This window comes from Sciurus vulgaris (assembly GCF_902686455.1).
Source record: "Sciurus vulgaris genome assembly, chromosome: 4".
Lineage (NCBI taxonomy): Eukaryota > Metazoa > Chordata > Mammalia > Rodentia > Sciuridae > Sciurus > Sciurus vulgaris.
The window spans coordinates 158,563,063-158,582,242 of record NC_136464.1 but is presented as its reverse complement, the minus strand read 5'-3'; the positions used below and the strand labels follow the sequence as shown (position 1 = coordinate 158,582,242).

Genomic DNA, 19,180 nt, shown 5'->3' with positions numbered 1-19,180 from the left:
GGTGCAGTGGTGCACACCTGTAATTCCAGTGGCTAGGAGGGATGGCGAGTCCAAAGCCAGCCTCAGCAAGAACAAGGTGCTCAGCAACTCAGTGAGACCCTGTCTCTAAATAAAATACAAAATAGGGATGGGGATGTGACTCAGTGGCTGAGTTTCCCTGAGTTCAATCCCACACCAAAAAAAAAAAAAAAAAAAAAAAAAAAAATCATTAGAAAGAAAAAGATTTTTGAAGTTGCCATTGATACATCAAAATTTAGACTTCACAGAGTTACGGATAAACTAGAATCTGCCTGATACTATTCAAACTGTACGAGAAAGTTCTCAAACACCTAACCTATCCCCAGCAAAAATAAATACAATTTTGTTATAGTATACGTAACTTTGTGTATAATATATTTAGGATATTTAGAAATAGACAAAATAAATATCACTATGCAAGATGGTCAAATGATTTAAATGAAACTGAGACCAGGTCCCCTGATCATGGGGTATTAAATGATAGCTGTTGTACTACAGAGTAAAGGACAAAGGCCATCATTTTTTTAAAAAAAATTAAAACTTAAAAGTAATACAGTGCTCTAATTATAGTCTAGGTTTTTGCCCATTTATGGAAAAGGCTCTTTAACATGTGGATTCTTGCTCCACATTTGACCTTTTTCAAAATGCTCCAGCACTCTGAAAAAATGTTATAAGATAAGGAACATAGCAGGATGCTCTGGGGGGAGAGGAGGATTCAGCCGTGATTGAGGGAAGAAAGGGTTGGTTTGTTGCTTTCTTAGTTACTAGGAAAGATCATCATGGCCAGGTGGGATGTGCACGGTGAAAGAGGGCACCTGAACAAACAAGCAGCGCATGTGGAAAAGCCTGAGAGTCTGTGCTGGGCTGTGTTCCCCAGGCAGACCAAGCTCCTGCCCTGCCAGCCACCCTTCTAAGGGAACTTTATCTCCATGTCTGGACATGGTGCCTCTTGAAGTCTCAAATCTGATTTTTTTGTAGATGCTTAATTAGTACTGTACTACATATGACTAAGAATTATATATTATTATTATTATTAATATTATGTTATTTTTGATGGTGAAATGAAGCCAATATTCCTCCACACCATCCAAGTGGTCCTCTATGAAGGAACCCCCCCATTATTTCAGTGCACCCACATCTAAGAGATTGGGGTCAGCCTTCAGATTAGTGCTCAAATTTAGGTGAATGCAAATTCAAGGTGAATTAGAAGACATAAGATGAGATGGCGTCTGTGAAATAAAAAAGTGAACACCTACCTTATTTATGTTCTGGTTGTCTCTTAGCTTTTTAATCACAACATGTAAAGGAAAGGCATTTAGCTCAGCATTCCAGAATAAGGCGATGGCCCCTTTCATGCTTCCATGTGATCTTACTATTTTGAATTTATGGAATGTAGGTAATATTCTGAGTACTGCACCCTCCCCCATTTTAAACCCAGGCATTCAATAGATTGTCACCTTGTGATGTAAGTGGACCATACACACTCAGCACCTGCTGTGTGGCAGGTTGAGGTCACCATTATCCTCACTGTTCATGATTTCCCCTAATGAAGCTTCCTTTACCCCACTCAATACCTGTGTCCTCAATTCTTCATTCCTGTTGAAATGCTCTCAAGAGATAATCTGAAACATTTATGTAAAACTAGTAAAACAAACTTTCCCAAGTAGGGCTTGGCTTATAGACTAAGACTTCTATGGTGTGTGCACATATTTATTTCTAAAGTGACAAGGAATCTGACATAGGATGAAGAGGATGGATCAATTCAGGAGGAAGGATTATGATTTATCATGAACAATGAGCTATTATTTCTAGGAACTAAAAATAGGGCAGGTTGTTTTTTTTGTTGTTTTTTTTTTTTTTTTTTAATTTTGGTGGAGTTGGGGCTCCTAAAAGCTTGTTGTTCTACTTGATGAGATGGAAAAGGGAACAATTAAGTTTTTGGTTTGGGTGGAGGGTAGGGTTGGAATAAATGGAAATTGGTGAACCTCCCTGCTGATCCCCTTGGGCAGGAAGGGGCCAGAGCTGCAGGCTCTGGAAAAAGTGGATCCCAGGTGCTCATGGATCCAGGCTGTGACCTTAGAGGGAACAGGGCTTGGGGTCTAAGAAAGTCAGGCACTCCAGCTTCTACCCTGGGAATTTGATCAAAGCCAGCTTCACATAAGGAGAGTGGAGTTCCTATGCAAAACTTCATTTCCAAACACCCTACCATTCTATGTAAAAAGCATGTGAGTCTTGACTCCCACAGAGAGGAGCCATGGTACCCAGCAGAGTGGCCCTATCCCCACTGCAGCACTGTGGGACAGAGATGTTTCAGAAGACTCAGTAGGAATCGGCCGTTTAAAAATGGTTAATTTTATGTATACGAATTTCACATCACTGGAAAAAAAGAAAAAGATTTGGTGGTGAGGGCTCAACCCTGCTCAGGAACTAGAAGTCTGGCAAACCCCTCTTTGAACTGTCAAAGCCACTGGGGGTCTCAAGTGACCTAAGGAAAGGAAAGGGAACACCAGAGACCAATAAATAACAGTGAGAGTAGAGCCGGTACTGGCCTGATTTAATTGGAAAAGACAGTGTGATGTCCACTTGACCCTCACGTGCTATGGAGCAGTGCGTATCTACGGTCCCACTAAGAGCTCTGAAGGCTCGCCACTGCCCACAGAAATAGTCTCAGGCAGCTTTAATGGCATTCCTGCAATCCGCATGAAACTCCAAATCTTTCCTCAGTCTCATTTCCTGCCATTTTATCAAACAGTTAATCAACTTTGTCATTTCTTGAACTGATATATTCATTCATTCACCCAAATACACCAGACACTCTGCTTGGTCCCAGGAATACAAAGAAGATGAAGTCATGGTCCCAGAAAGCACGGGGGCAGGCTTCCCTTCAGTTGTGAAAAGCATCTGACCTCATGGATGCTGTTTGGAAGGTGCTATAGGCGGAATGTTTGTCCCACTTCACCTCCAGTTCCTATTCAAAACCTAATTCCCAGGGCGATGGGATTAGGAGGTGGGGCCTTTGAGAGCTGATTAGGGCAGGAGGGTGGAGCCCTCACGAGAGGAATCAGTGCCTCCATAAGGGTCCAGAGAGCCCCTTCCACTTCCAAGGGGGCCCTCCTCCACACCAAATCTGCCAGTGCCTTGTACAGGTGCCTTACAGTTGTTTTGAAGACCTACATGTGTTTAACCCATCAATACAATATTCTTGCATAAACTGTTGAATAATGCACAATAATCCCAAGTCAGTGATTATGGTGCTTTATGTTTTTGTGTGGACATGTCAGCTAACAGGCTGTATAATCGAAGTGGGATCATTCAAATCCCCTTTTCCAGGCTGTTGCATTCCTAGTTATGAAGCATGCAGTACCTGAAACAGCATGTCATGGGAGAGGTGATTTGATGAAAATTAGGCCATTAAGCAGAATTTGAAAAAATCTGAATATATAGTCATGTGAACATGGCATTTTTTTTTTCTCTTCTAACAAAGGTACCCAAAGAGTAAAGAATAATATGTTGGAATAACTTCTTCTTGTATTGCAGTTTATTCCATTAGAATAAAAAATATAAGATAAAAACAAAAGACAGAACTTGCATTTCCAGAAGAGCTAAAATCTGGGCAGACAGGGTGACTGTATTTGCCAAAGAGCAGAGAAATTCCCTGGGAAAGTGGTGACTCCCTCTCATACTAATACCTTTAGTTGTATATAAGCATTCTCACTCTCGATTAGAGTATGTTAACAGATTGTCTTGAGAATTAGAATAATGAGGTATCTTCACTTAAATTCTATGATTTCTGGGATGTGATTTCAATTCATTTCCATATTTTTGCTCCTTTCTATAGTGCTATTTAATATGGTTGTCACAAGAAGAAATATTTCCTTTTGGGTTCATTACCTGGACCATGGTAAATGGATGATGTGGAAATTTACCTGACACAATGAATTACATTCTGGAATGTGGATTACCTTCTCTCCCTGGAATTTTGTTTAACTTCTTAACTACCGTCTATTTATGCTGATTTTATTAGCTCCTAGACTTATGGGGAAGAATGTTGTAATCTCAGAGTTAACTCAGACAGAATATTGTTTTATTTCTACTGTCTTGGTTGGCTGAAGGTTTTTACCTTGAAGTTTTTGCCTTAGGGTTATGTTTTATGTACTAATGGCCATTTTTGCTGGACTATTTGGAATATTATTATTTTTCTATTTCTCTGAGGCAGTCTAACTTTGTGATCAGGTTCCTACTAGACAGTTCCTACTAGACAGTTTGGAAAAAGTATATGGCCTCCCAAAGCCTCCCTACCCTGAGGCCATAAAGTCCATTCACAGGAGGATGCTGTGAAATTTGAATCAAATCAAGCGTATAAAGCTCAATCATGCAGTAACTACTAATAACTTAATTATTTTTATTATTCTCAGAACAGTTCTTAAGGAGACTTTTTAAAAATTGTGGTTAAAAGAAAAACATAAAGTCTTAACCATTTTTAAGTGTGCAGTTCAGTAGTGCTAAGTACATTCATATTGTTGTACAAGCAGTCTCCAGACTCTTTGCATCTTGCAAAACTAAAAATCTATCCATTCAACACTAACTTCCCATTCTCCCCTATCCCCTAGTCCATGGCAGCCACGGTTCTTTCTCTGTGAATTTACCTTTTCTAGAAAGCTCCTATCAGTGGAATCATACAGGATTTGACCTTTTGTAAGTCGCTCGTTTCACTTAATGTCCTCAAGATTCATCCATGTTGTAGCATGTGTCAGAATTTCTTTCCTTTTTAAGGATGAATAATATTCCATTCTGTGTGTGCATCACATTTTGTTTACTCTCTTATCCATTGATGGACATTTGGGTTGCTTCCACTTGTGTTGGCTCTTATGAATAACCATGCCAGGAACAGGAGCAGATAAAGGTCTCTCTGAAACCCTACTTTAAATTCTTTGGGATATATGCCCAGAAGTGGGGTTGCTGGATCCTATGGTGGTCTGTTTTTGATTTTTGAGGCTCTACCACACTGCTCTCCATCGTTTTTATTTTCTGTTTCTTTTCAGTCATCCTAATAGATGTGATTAAGGAGATATCTTAAGAGGCAATACAACTAATTTCCAATCTTTTAGCCTGTAACCCTGAAATTGTCTGTGCGGCCCAACTCTTCAACTTCTTCTGTTGTTAATTCCCACCACTAGTATTCTGTGGCCAAAAAACAAGCCACAAAGACAAGGTATTATTATTATTAGCATACTAGTAACAATTTTATATCCACTTCAACACTGAGAGTCAGCCCTCTTTTTTCATTTCTTTCACAGCATGACTTTTCTATGCTTATATTTCAATTGAATTGACAGACACAGTTGGAGGAATACTCAAGTAAGAAGTAAAATGTCATTCCTACTCTTTCAGAACTATAATCAAATTAAATGTTAGAGTTTCTCATTCTGTCTTCCTTGTCTTTTATTCTTATTCACATTTTCCTTCTTTCTGTGCTGGATTCTGGATCATTTCATCAGATATACCTTCTAGCTCACCAATTCTTCAGACTGTGTTGAAGCTGCTGTTCAATCTGTCATTTTGTTTCTAATTTCAAGAATTGAATTAAATTTTATTTGTTTCTAGAAGTTGGTTTCTTTTTCTGATATATTGATCTATTTGGGGTTTTAAAAATATTTCTGGTTCCATGCACATGTTATCAAACTTGTCTTTTATTCATGGAAATAGTAAATACAGTTATCTTGGATCTATATTTAATAATTCCATTATCAACTGTCTTTGGGGGTCTATTTCTGCTATCTGTTGTTTCTGCAAGTTTTTTTTTTTTATGATACCTTGTTTCCTTGTGTATTTAGAAATTGCTTATTTTCCTTTGATCTTTATGTATTGGAATTCTTTCAACCTAGAACAAGTGTGTGTGTGTGTGTGTGTGTGTGTGTGTGTGTGGTTTTGTTATTTTTTTTTTTTTATGTTTTACATATGTTTCCACTAGAAGCATTACCTGAGGGCCTTACTTAGTCAGAAATCACTGAGATAATTTGGACTACGTAAGTAGTGGGGATTTATGCTCCCCACTAACTTAAAGACTAGTTTGTGAGTCCAAGTTCTCAGCAGTGATTGATTCTTCCTCCCTTTGGCTCAATGTCTAGACTTGAACTCTCCATCTTATTTAAAAAAAAAAAAAAAAAAAAATATATATATTTTTATATATATTTATGGTTTGCATTTTACATTCACTTACACTGAAGGTGTAGGCCTTTGCAGTCTTAGTGCCGGCAAGGAACTATTATTAGACCATGCTCAATCTGGGGAAAATCTCTAGGCTTTTCACCTGCACCCTGTGTGGTCACTGAAAATCAAAGCTGAAGTTCAAGGAGTTTCTAAGTGCCCCCAGAGGGAAAATCAACTGCAGGGATCCAACTAACTCTGAGTTCTTTGACTTCGGTTTTAGGCCTATGCATTATTTACTCTCCTAGTAATTCATCAATGCACTTAAGATATTTTCAATACTTTATCCAGAATGCATAAGCTGTTTCCATGGCAGAGCTGGTTCATCAACCCCTGCCCTGCCTCACATTTTTGTCAGTTCCATCTTATTTCAAATTTGTAGAATTGGTAACATATAAAAAATTGATCCAATACACATTAGTAAAACATGGTTCAGCAAACAACTAAGTTATTTCCTTGCCCCTGAGCTAATTCTGTAATTGTTGTGCAGTAATGGGGCACCACACTATCCTTGCTCAGAGGATGGCATCAGGCTAATTAATTCCTTCCTGGCTTACATTGTTCAAGCCTATCCCTTCATTAGGTCTCTGGGGGCCGCAGTCTCTGGCTTGGTAGTGTCTAGAACTGCTGAGCATCAGATTGAAGGGTGTGCACCCTAGAAGGGCAGGTGGAAAGTGGGTGGGGATGGGGATGCCTATGGTGAGGGGTTCAGCAGAAGCTTGGAGACAAAGTGAAACATTACTCTAGAAAAGAAGTTCACAAAGCAAAGGTTTAGCAGATGTCCTCACCGGAAAGCAACAAGAAAGATAAATCTGGGTTATTTAAGCCTCCTGACATCGTCCTGCTGCTCTTGACAGAGGATCCTTTCACCTAGACCCTGCTGCTCCAGTTATGACTTTCACCCACTTAGACACAGCTTTTACCCTGCTCCTCTGCTGTCCTCTAGCCAGCTATCATTTGTCAAGCAGAAAAATCTTCCTCTATAAACAGGCATGCAGATCTTCCTCTGTGGAACAGTTTTCGTAGCCTTTGGAGCAAGACAAAGACATTTGGAGCTTGGGGTTAAGGCCATAGTTCCAAGATTTTGGGTTTTTGTCTATTTTCCTGGACCAGTCACATGTTTAGAAAAAGTATAAGGACTTACAAAGAGTTTATTTGCTTTTTAGTTTAAAAAGAAAGCACACACTATTGCAAATTAGTTTCTTTTGTATCAGATAGTTGCATAAGAGACCACCCCAAAGGTAGTGGCTTAAAGTAGCACAGGATTCTGATGCCTTGTGCTTCTGCCAACTCTTCCTGTCTGGGCCTGCTCACCTGGAGCTAGAGTCTCTTCCGTGTCTGCACCCTAAGTTTGTGCAGAAAGGGACTTGTCTGCACATGATCTCTACTCTCAAGAGGCCAGCCAGGGCTTGTTCACGTGATGGTCAAAGGGGTCCCCGTAGCAGGAGAGAAAACCCAGTGCTCAAGTCCTTACCTCATGTTTGCTAATGCCTCATTGACTAAAGCAGGTCACGTAGGCAAGCCCACACTCGGGGGGTTGATAAATGGGTCACTCCTCCGGATAGAAGGGGCTTCTAAGTCACATTGCAAAGGGTGGCCCACCAGGATGAATTTGTGACCATTTGTGCTGCCATCAGGTACAACCATAATTGTCATTTCCTAGAAAAAGAGCATCTTACCAAAAAAGGACAAAAATTCCTAATACACACACACACACACACACACACACACACACACACACACACAGACACAGACACAGACACACACACACACACACACACACACATATGTAGTTTTATTTTTTTAAAACTGCGTTTTTAAAGACTCCATCCTGCACTGAACTGGCGAAAGCTTCATTCCTGTCAGCACTTTTTAGAGAACGGTATTTGGAATCATGATATGAAGAAACCAAATCTTATAGCATTGCTGAGGATCAAAGAAAAGGATGGAGACACGAGAGGAGACAAACCAGATAAAAGATGAGAGGCCTTAAAGTAGGTGAGTGGGCATAGGAGAAATTAGGAAGGGGAAATGTGGCAAATGGCTCCGAATAAGGCTTAGCACCGGGATAGGGTGGGGCGTGTGTGTGTGTGTGTGTGTGTGTGTGTGTGTGTGTGTGTAACAATGGCGTCTTAATTCTAGACCTCTACTTGGAGATAATTCCCAAACTTGACAACCATCTATATTGATTTTCTATTATTATGTAACAAATTGCCACTAATTGACAATTTTAAACAATGCCACTTACTATCTCACAGTTCCTTTAGGTTGGGAATCCAGCTGTGGCTTACAGATTGATCCTCACTCAAGGTCTCGAAAGTCCCAAAGCAAAGTTTTGGCCATTCCAGACTCTTAGCTGGAGGCTTGGAAAGAATGTGTTTCTAGGCTCCTTCCAAATATTGGCAGAATCCAGAGTCTCATAGTTGTGGGATTGAGGTCCCTGTTTTCTTGTTGGCCGTCAGCTGAGGCCACTCTCTGCTCAGCTGCCACAACATAGTACCACAGGCTGGGTGGCTTAAACAGCAGGCATTTACTTTCTCACAGTTCTGGAGACTGGAGGTCTCCGCTTGGGTGCCTGTGTGGTTGAACATTGGTGAGGGGGCTCTTTCTGGCACTTTGACGCTGGCCACCTTCTTACTATCTCCTCACATGGCAGAGAGCAAGCGAGCTTGCACAAGTTCTCTGTTGTCTCTTCTTACAAGGCCACTAATCCTGTCAGACCAGGACCCCACCCTCACATCCTCATGTAACCCTTGTGACCTGCTAAAGCCTTCATCCTGAGATGTCATCCCACTGGTTTTAACTTTCAACATAGGAGACGGGGTGGGGGGGTGGCGGGGGGGGGATGACACAGACAGGTCAGTTTCTACCTCTAGGCTGACTGCCTCGCTTCTCTGGTGGCACCTCCATCTTCAAGCCAGTAGGGACTCCATCAAGCCCCAAGGTCTTCCACCAACCAGGGAAAACTCTCTGCATTTTAGGGCTCACATCATCAAATCATGCACACCTGGATAGATCTCCCAGGTTCACGGTCCTTTCTGCCATCTAACAGCGATGCTGGGCTGACGGTGTTAAAGGTTGTGGGAATTGGAGCGGGACACCCTCTGGGGGAGTGATTTTAGAATTCTTACTTTCTGCATCATCATTTGTGAAGAGAATGTGGAAATATCAAGGAGGCTTTTTCATGAAAATACAGTTTTGCCTTGTGATCATTTTCACCCCCCAGGATTATTGTCAGATGCATATGAATATTTAGTTTAAGAAAATGCATTGGAAATAGAAAGCTTTTAGGACTGATACCCGTCACAGAGGTAGTGGAGGTGGGGCTGAGTACAGATGCCTATGTGAGTGACTCACTTCCAGGACTCCCAGTCTGTCTGATCTGCGGTTACTGACTCCATTCTTCTCCTTTGGGGGTTTTATTAGTTGCTGCCACTAGGTGTCACTTATATACCCAGAGCAAAGACAAACTCCCTGAGGCTGTTTCCTCTGTTGCTGGGGACTGATTTGGACTGAGACCAGAGTAACCCCTAGGTTGTGGATTCCAGAATGTGCTCCTTCCTCGGTGGGGGAATTTGAAGCCTGGAGCAATCTTGAGGAATACATCTCTTCCAGAGGTGTGAACCCCACGGTTGCCTTAGACAGGGACTTAGCCTCGGCATCACTGAGGCGAGGGAAAGAGGGGCCTGCAGTGCCTCAGCATGCGTGGCACTTCACCATGGTGATCCCGTGGCCCATCCATCTTGGCACGGAAGTCTAACATTTTCCTGCCCTGCCAGTCTCAGCAACATAGTCTGGCACTCTCAAGACAGGGGTGGATGGTACAAGAGCCACGGCAGAAATGAGAATGACTCGGCTGACGTCACTGCTGCTCTCAGGGACCAGGGGCCGTGGTGGAATTCCTCGCTGCAGAGGCTCCTGTGCAATGTGGGTCTCAGGACCTGGACTGTATTCACTCTTGCTCTTCACTAGGTTGAACACTTGAACTTTACATGCAGTCAGGAACCTGGCACAAGGGTGCAGAGGTGTGAGTCCAGGCCCGGGGCTGGGGGCTAATAGAATATAAATGTCGTGTAGAGGACAACCCTCGTCAAAAGTTCTCTCCTAAAGAGACTTAGAAGAGACAACAACTCTAAACATTTGTCTGTGGTGGGGAAGTGAGTGACCATGTGAGGAACTGAATGCATGTTCACATCTACTTCTGGAGCACCAGACCCTAATTTCAGAATTCTCTAGAAGTAACTGCATGTAGCCCTACAAACCAGTGCTGCTGACGAAGGTATAAACTTAACAAATTAAAAAGTTCATTTTATTAATTTATACTATTTCAATACAGAAATCACTGAAGTTTTAACAACTTAAATGTTCAGTGGTCTATTTTAATATTTTTAAAAACGCGGAAAATGTAAAAGGTGAAATGATTTTTTTTCTTCCTTTAGCTTATAACAAAGTTGGTCTTGAGAATTATTCCTAGCTGAGGGCTGAAACTTTTTCTTTCTTTCTCAGAAAGGGCCTTAGAATATGAGGAAATAATAAGAAAACAATTGTTTTTAATCTACCCAAGTATAGTGAATGTAATAACTAAAACAAATAGGCAGGGCTAAGGGAGACAGAAGTCTTTTGAAGGCACACACCAGCCATCTGGGGGACTGTGAATGCCCCTCAGGCTGCAGACCCTTCCCTGGACTGACCTGCTCTGTGGTAGGGGCCTGCTCCTTGGGCATACACCTACCTATTCCTCTTCCATGATGAGTCTCAGTTGTATCCAGAACACACTCCTGAAGCAGTGTAAACCTCCATCATCTGTGGGTACACCTATCCCTTTATTTAACGTATTTTATAATCAGACCCTGTCCCCAGACACATGTCTGCTCAGCCAGGACAGGCAGGAGTCAGTGTATGTTTATAGTAGAAGTATTTGGTGATGAAAGAGATTTCCGGTGTTTACAGAGAAATAATAGTGATGTGTGGCATTTTCAGGGAAGTCACTGGCCCTTCATTTGTATGAGGTGAACTTTCTCCTTTGTTTCTTCCTTTAACTACCCATTTCAAAGGTATTAGTGATTTTTCAAAACCTCAGTTTCTTAACAAGTTAAGCGGTATGATTTTTTCCCTCTGCTTAAAACTCCTAAGGGATAGTATGAATTTAGAAAGAGATCATATGTAGTCATATGCTTATTAAACTATAATATGTCATCTCATGCCAGATATTACAATTGTAGCTTATAATACAGATGTAATAAATCTATGAGGCCTAAATTTGTTTTTCCTTGAATTTACCACATCATATTCTGATAAAGAATTAATTTGTAGAGTATTTTAAAAATATCTAGTTGTATACTGCTTCCTGGTAGAAATTTTCTGAGTTTTATGTTTCCTGTGAAGGGAGAAAGGAGGGATACCATTAAAACCAATTCTGGGGAGCTCTTAGGCTTGTCTCTAAGATGGCATTTAATTGACAGTCTCTATTCCCAGGAGAGGGCGAACATCCTTATTTGGCCTGGTATATGGGAGCATTTTGAGATAACTTCTTAATCATGTAAAATAAATTCTTTTAAGAGCAAAGGCCAGGGAAAATATGCTTCCTGACCTTAATGGTTACCTTATTTGTGCATGACGAAAGCTCTCCCTGGTAGGTCCCTTTTTCTCCCAGAAAATTTGAGAATGTAGGTTACATGACTGAGTTATAAGAACACTTTGAGGAGAACACAGTAAATTGAAGCTCATCGCCTGAACATCTGTGAGGGTCGTGGTAGTTCCAGGACAGAGTGGCCTTGTTGCATAGACTGAGCTTGCTGAGTGGCTCCACCTGGCAGCAGCGGGAAGGGTCAGGTGTCACTTCAGAAATGGACAGCAGGCCGGGATGCTTCACGTCTGAGAAGCAGCCCAAACCCATGCAGACACAAGAAGAGAAAATGACCACCAATTAAGATGGATCACCTTTCTCATACTAGTCAAGTCTTTTTTCTTCTGTTTCTTTTAAAGGAAGAAATGAAAATTGTGGTCTCTCAAAAAAAAAAAAAAGGAGACCTGTTCTACTCCAAAAATAGTCCTGATTAAATCTGTGTAGGAAACATGTCAAACTGGTGATACTTCAGAGAACCACTTTTGTGGACTAACATTGGCCTTTTTTTTTTTTTTTTTCCTTCAAAATAAGTTTTTAGATGTTACTTTGTTCATACTATTAATTTGTCAGATTTTTTAGCCCACCCAGTGTTTCTATTTAGCCTTCTTAAAGTGCTGTGAATTTCAGTGTGACTCAATTCCTGCTTAAACTTCCCTATACTAGCATCATGTGTTTATCCAAAATTATGTACCTGAGTATAATTAACATGCAGAGCGTGTTTTTTTGTTTGTTTGTTTGTTTGCTCGTTTTAGTTTTTAACAAATTTATTGAATATCATTGCACGCAGCACTTAAAAGACAGTCACATTTTGGGGAAGCATAGCAAGCAATATAGCAAATATGCAGAGATATGATTTCTTTCTAGAATACTCTATAGATGAGACTCCAGTTTCTGTGCCTTTGACCATGAATCTCTGCTTCTAAATATTAATTTATATATCTGTATTCAGAGAATGCATTTTAAACAAAAATTTCCTCTTTCAAATACTTAGGATCATATTTATATTTAATGTAAAATTGCTTTAAAAATAGAATTGTGGAGCTCTCCTAAATGAATCTGTAAATATAAGTATGTACATACAAATATGATTTTAATATTGATATAAAATCAATTATTATCCCCTTATCACTGCAGTAAATCTGCTCTTTAAATATTTCTACCTCATTCTTGCCCTGTCTCCCCATTTAACCTGCATCATGTGACTGTCTGGAAGAGCGATCTGCCTGGGGTCCTCGGCAGGTGTAGCCCTGGGAATTAGATGACTCATGTTTGTCCTCTCTATCAAATTCAGTTTGTTTAGTATCAGGGTACTCTTAGCTTACAAGACACTGCATATGATATTTTTATATTCAGTTATGTTGCAAGGCAGGGATCCATTTCATACCTCTTTGGGTTTCCATTGTTTAATAAACATGTCTTAATGGTATATAGTACCAGTAACCTATATACTATGGTATATAGTCCAGACTACTATATACCATTACTAAATTACTCTATCTTCTAACTTGATCACGTCTCTCTTGATCAAATGTTTTTATTCCTCTTGGGCTAATATAATAGCTTTTTCAGGGTCTTTGTATTTAAATTGCTTTAAAGAGCCTAGAGCTAGAGATTTTCAAGCTATTAGACCTAGTTCCCCCTTTGATAACATTTTACATACTTCATTTACTGATCTGAAATGAAATTCAAAGATAATATGACTCACCTATACATATAAGTTTTTTAAAAAGGTCTATATTTAAATACCTATCTGTAGTATAAGAGAGAAAGGTAAGAACAATGATCCATGCTAAACTGCCCTGAATGTCCACATGGTCAGTGCTCTGGCACCCTGACCTGGGAATATGTGCTGACACAGGTGTATGTGTGCACCTCTTGCAGAGAGCCACTGTGAATGTGCCCTCCCCCAGCCCCAGCAGACTGACACAGGTGTGGGGCCAGGTGTGGGCCAGGTGTGGCTTGCTTTCAGCCTTAGAATTTTCACACTTGGTGATTAATTATAGTTAAAGCTCTAGACAGAACAAAGTCTAATTTTTCCTCCACTTATATGCTAGTTGCATTCCTTTAAAATTTAGAAGATATTGAACTTGTGTAAAAAGTTTTGTTTATATTAAAACACATTCCAAACTTAGATAATTAGACATGAATTTTTCATCTATATGGATATCAAAGGGAACAGAGCATTTGAAAGTCAGGTGGGACATAGGACAATTCTTCATTGTGCAGGAGAGCTCCACACTTTGCATAATGTGGAATAGTTCTGTCCTCCTGCCCTTGAAATGTCAGGAGCAACCTAACTTCCTCTATCACTGGATGACCAAAAATATCCCACAAAATTTGAAAAACTCCATCCAATGAGCTGCGCTATTATAGAACATTTAGGATACAGGGTAATAATGTGATTCTATTTTATTGAAGAGTGTAATTATTATGGAAACCTACATGATAGCCACCATCGTAGTGAGTGATGACCGTGGTCTTGCTACTAGACTGTTGGCCTGTTGAGGGCTAAGACTACATCTGCAGTGTCCACAGAACCCAGTACGGTATCGGGCAATTAATTGGTGCTCAGTAGTTATCTGTCAAATGAAAAAGGACTCAGCAACATCTACCCTATTTACAAAAGAACTGATATCACTTTCATCAGTATTATATACCATTTTTTATCAGACTTCATTGTTACGATGTTACTATTAAGCTATTATATTGCTGAATTGTACAAATCTAGAAAATAGCCAATGATATGTGCCTAGTGGAAGCAGGTTTCCTTTGTGTATTGAATTTTTTATTACTATTATTTACATACACCATGTAAGGAAAGGGAGGCTAGCAACATTTATAGACTTTGTGGCCTTTTCCTTTTTTAAAAAACATTCTCTTCCATTTTAATACAACATCAAGAACATCTTGGGTATAGTAATGCAGGGAAAAATAATAAAGACAATCCCTTCTCCCAAGGATGTTATTGCCATTTGGAGAGATGAACTTCATGTCTGGAACCACGAATGCTAATACCAGGTGACATATGGAATAATGATGTTATTAAATACAGTAAGAGACTAGGGAAAAGGTTATAAGTCATCAGGATAATCAGAAGGCTCATGGAATAGTGGGACTTGACCACCACCATGTTAAGTGATGAACCGAATTTGAATGAATTAGTAAAGAGGACCATATCCCAGGTAAAGGGAGAAAATGTTACAGAGGTTTAGAGATGGCAGTTAACATGATAGTGTGGAGGGGAGCATGGGGCAGTGGCCGGGGATGATGGTGCAGAAGGAGGAAGAGTTTGCCTGTTGGGAACGATGTACGGAGTGTTGGTTGACTGAGTAAGGACCAAACTGGAAGATGATTCAGTTTTGGCCAGAATTACTTTAGAAGATCTAATGTTCATCATGTGTTACATTAAAAAAATTCTCTTCAGAGTTTTGTTAGTTTTGTAATTTACTTATTTTAGTCACTACAAATGAAATGATAATGGTCAGGTTTTTTATTGAATTCTTAGTAGTCACAAAAGCAAGTATTATTGTATCATTTTCCTATTATATTTTATGATTTTTTTTTTTTTATTGTCTTCAGTTAACTAATATTAGCAAGTACAAAAACACCCAAAGGAAGGCCGCGTGCTGAGTGAAGCTTGAGTTGGAATGAAGAGTCAACGTCTCTGCCATCTCGGTCAGTTACCTGACTGATGAACTTCAGTTTTCCATCTTTAAAATGGGTGTAATCCCTCACTTCTAAACATACACACAGGTCTGTGGGCTAAGTTCGGTAACAGAAGTGAGGTAGCCTATTACATAGCCCATAGAAGACATTGAATAGATGTCTTTTATTTGGTAAGATAAGGTATTTACCCCAGTAAGTGTAGGTACAATTTGTATTCAGGCATGGAACTATTAAAGCTTTTAAAAATTACATTTCATCAGGCAAGCAAGTATTTATTATGAGTGACCCTGAATTCTCTGAACTTACTTTCTTCATCTAATAAGATAACAGACCAAGCACATAGAGTTATGAGGACTAAGCAACATGATACATGAAAATACCCACTACACTGTCTGTTTCCATCTTTTACTACAGTCCCAAGTGGTATGTATTATTAATTCCCATTTCACATGAGCAGGAACTGAAGTTCAGGGAAGGTGAATGTCTTGCTCAGGATTTCCATTTGTTAGTTGGTAAGGTTGGACTTGAACACAAACCCTCCTAATCCAAATCATGTTTCCACCATACCAGTGCTGCCTCTAGCCTTTGCAAAGTACCAGGAAAACTCCTTCTTTCAAATACCCTTAAAAATGATTCATACAGTAGTTTGGAAAATACTGGGCAGAATAATGAACACTGCTTGAAAACCAGATTCTCAGTATATAGCACAGTTCTTCCTAGACCTGCCTGTCCAACAATAAAGAGAAACAGGAAACAGATGCACTGTTCATAGCAACTCCCCTGTATTTTCAAAGCATGTCTCCAAATACCTTTGAGGTCACAATGAGAGCCGTGGGAGTGGGGTGGGAAATTTGACTGTTAGGGTTTATTCAACACAGTCTACCTTTTAGCATTGATCACTACTTTCTGGGATTGTAAACATACTTGATTTATCACCACCTATTTCATAGCAAGTTTTTAAATCTGGTTGCCAACACATTACTAGTAGTGTCTTTGGTTCCACTAAAACTGATAATATTCCCTATGAAGGTAAGTGCTTTGGAAGTTCAGCTAGAATAGGAACAAAGGCACTGCAGACCTACGCTTTTGTTGGGTTGCAGAAGTTGCCATTCTGAATCCATATGTAGTTATGCTCTTGGCACTTGGAAATAAAGTTTGTGGGAGCAGGCAAATGTTCAACATCTGCCAACGTGAATTATGAAACAAGTTGTGTTTACAGAAAATGTTTGTGCTCTTCAATTACCTAAACATTGTCATGCTCGGTATTTCTGAGCTATGTGACAAACCTAACATCTTGACATTGACATTGACATTGAAACTCGCATTCTTCCATGAAATGGAAGTAGGCAGGACAGGCTTTTTTTTTTTAATTTCTGTAAGGTCAACTTTTTTTTTTTTTTTTTTAACTGAATTGCTGTGAGAAAGTGCACAGGCTCATCTGCTGGCTCTGAGTCTCTGCCAAAAGAACCTTTGGAATAACAACAGCAAAATTCATGAGATTCCTGTGAGTTTCACTGTGTTCTTTGAATGCTGGCTTCTTTCAAGATCTATGGGCAGCCACAGGCACAGCTAGAATCAGACGCAGCCAGGATTCACCATCTGCCGCTCCTCTTGGGAGTATGAGAAGATGATAATTTTTAATATTATTAATTATTCATCACTAGACATTTATTAAGACCCCACAGTCTTCTGCTCTTGTAACTCATGCTCTAAATTAAACAGGCATAAGAAACCAAACTGGAACCAGAAGATATGTCTATCTCCTTTAAAAAAAAAAAAATGAAAAGAGCTGTCTTTTAAGAAAACAATTTTCACTAAGCATTATTTAACATTTATTTTCTTTCCTAGGAAGTACAATGGGTGGATAATATATTCAGGTTGAAGAAATGCAAAATATAAGTATGGAGCCCTGAGACTTTGACTAAATTCTTTGAATGAGAACAGATATTTTGTGGATCTTTTTTATGACAAGTACCTAGCTCATTCATCAATAGAAGTAAAATCAGATAAATAAAATTACAACGTTGCAAAGAATCTTCAAGGAGCCTAACCATGTGCCCTCTGCAAGAGACTTCTCAATGACATTCACAACTTCTACATACATCCTTCCATGATGGGAAACTCACTACCCCTAAAGGAAATTAACCCACTCAGAACATTTATACCTGATCTTATAGGGTTTACCTCTAGCCAGATATCAGATAATAAACAGTGAATTTAATAAATAAGTTATAAAACATAGAGTTTATCCCATTTTCAGATGTCTTTTTGTCATAAAATTTTCCCTTTTATTTCTAAAGCAATTATTGAGTTGTTTGGAGAAAGTGCTAGTTGCCTCTCATCCCACTTCATTTTCAAGCTGTACACTCCTAGTTGGCTAGAAAGTTACTTATATGTATTAGTTTGCTAGAGACACTGTAACAAAGTACCACAGAATGAACAACTTAAACAACAGACATTTATTCCTCACACTTCTAGAGGCTACAAATCCACGATCAAGGTGCTGACAGAGGTGGTTCCTCCTACGGCCTGTCCCCTTATCTAGTTGGTAGCTACCTCGTCCCTGTGTCCTCACATGCACTTCTCTCTGTACATGTCTATATCCAATCTCCTCCTTTTATAAAAATTCCAGGGTATATTGGATTAGGAACCCCTCATGACCTCATTTTAACTTAATCACCCGTTTCAAAGCCTGTCTCCAAGCACAGTCACATTCTGAGTACAGGGGGTTGGTTCGTCAACATATTGTTTTGAGGGGACACAATTCAGCCCACAGCATCTATCCCTTTTCAGTTGGAACTCACAGAAATCGGAGGGAGATTCAGGCAGGACAGTTCCCTCCCATGTTCTAGACATCTAGATTATCTTCCATAACCCAGCACTGTTTGCCTACTGCCAGTGTGTTTGCAATCAACGAGAAACGCAAAGTCTTTAAACAGTTTATTCTAGTTATGTCTTCCCCATCTTCCCATAGTTTATTCATTCATTAAGTTATTCACTCGCTAAATGTGACCCGAGCACCTGCCTCATGCCAGGCATGGAAACTGGGTTTACATCAGAGACCAAGGAGACACTGTCCTGCCTCTTTGGGAGCTTAAAATCTATCAGTGTAGGCTGCCAATGAGCAAGTATAAAATAAATGATTATGTGCTATGAAGTGAATGGACATATAAGTAATGTAGGAAGTACCCTGCTTTTGATAGTTATTTTGGGGAAGGAGTGCCAAGGTACAGTACCCTGCCCCGCCCATTCCTAGGCAAGGTTCTAGAGGTCATTTATTATTTTTAGTGCCCTCTCACCTTTGCGTTACTAACAAATATGATAAGTACAACACCTTTGGTTTTATCCAAAACAGATCAGATCAATACCACTATGATCATAGAACTAACAATAATATTTATTAGCTGCACATAGCTGAAGATCTAGCCTTCACACATAAAGGAGACCTCTAATTTGAAATATTAAAAGTGCCCACTCCAAATGGTTTGTATCACTAGTTGAGTTTTAAATGTTACCCTGATTGTGTCACATTTTTCACAAAAGGCCTTTCAAGTTGTCTTCCTGATGATTCCTAAAAGGTCAAATCCATTTAAAGCATTTGACTCGTCATGTGGGGAAATGGAAGTTGTTTTCAATCTAAGCAGAGAGAACACCATTTGCAAA

At 39.7% G+C, this 19,180-nt stretch overlaps 1 long non-coding RNA gene across 1 annotated transcript in view; it reads left to right on the top strand.

Annotated features, from left to right (window-relative positions):
• Window positions 1–18,494, top strand: part of LOC306659597 — a 108,100-nt gene extending 89,606 nt beyond the window's left edge. The window contains exon 4 of the long non-coding RNA XR_013763346.1: window positions 17,366–18,494. This is a non-coding gene — a long non-coding RNA (uncharacterized lncRNA). The remainder of the gene's footprint in view (window positions 1–17,365) is intronic.
• Window positions 18,495–19,180: the final 686 nt, after the last annotated feature.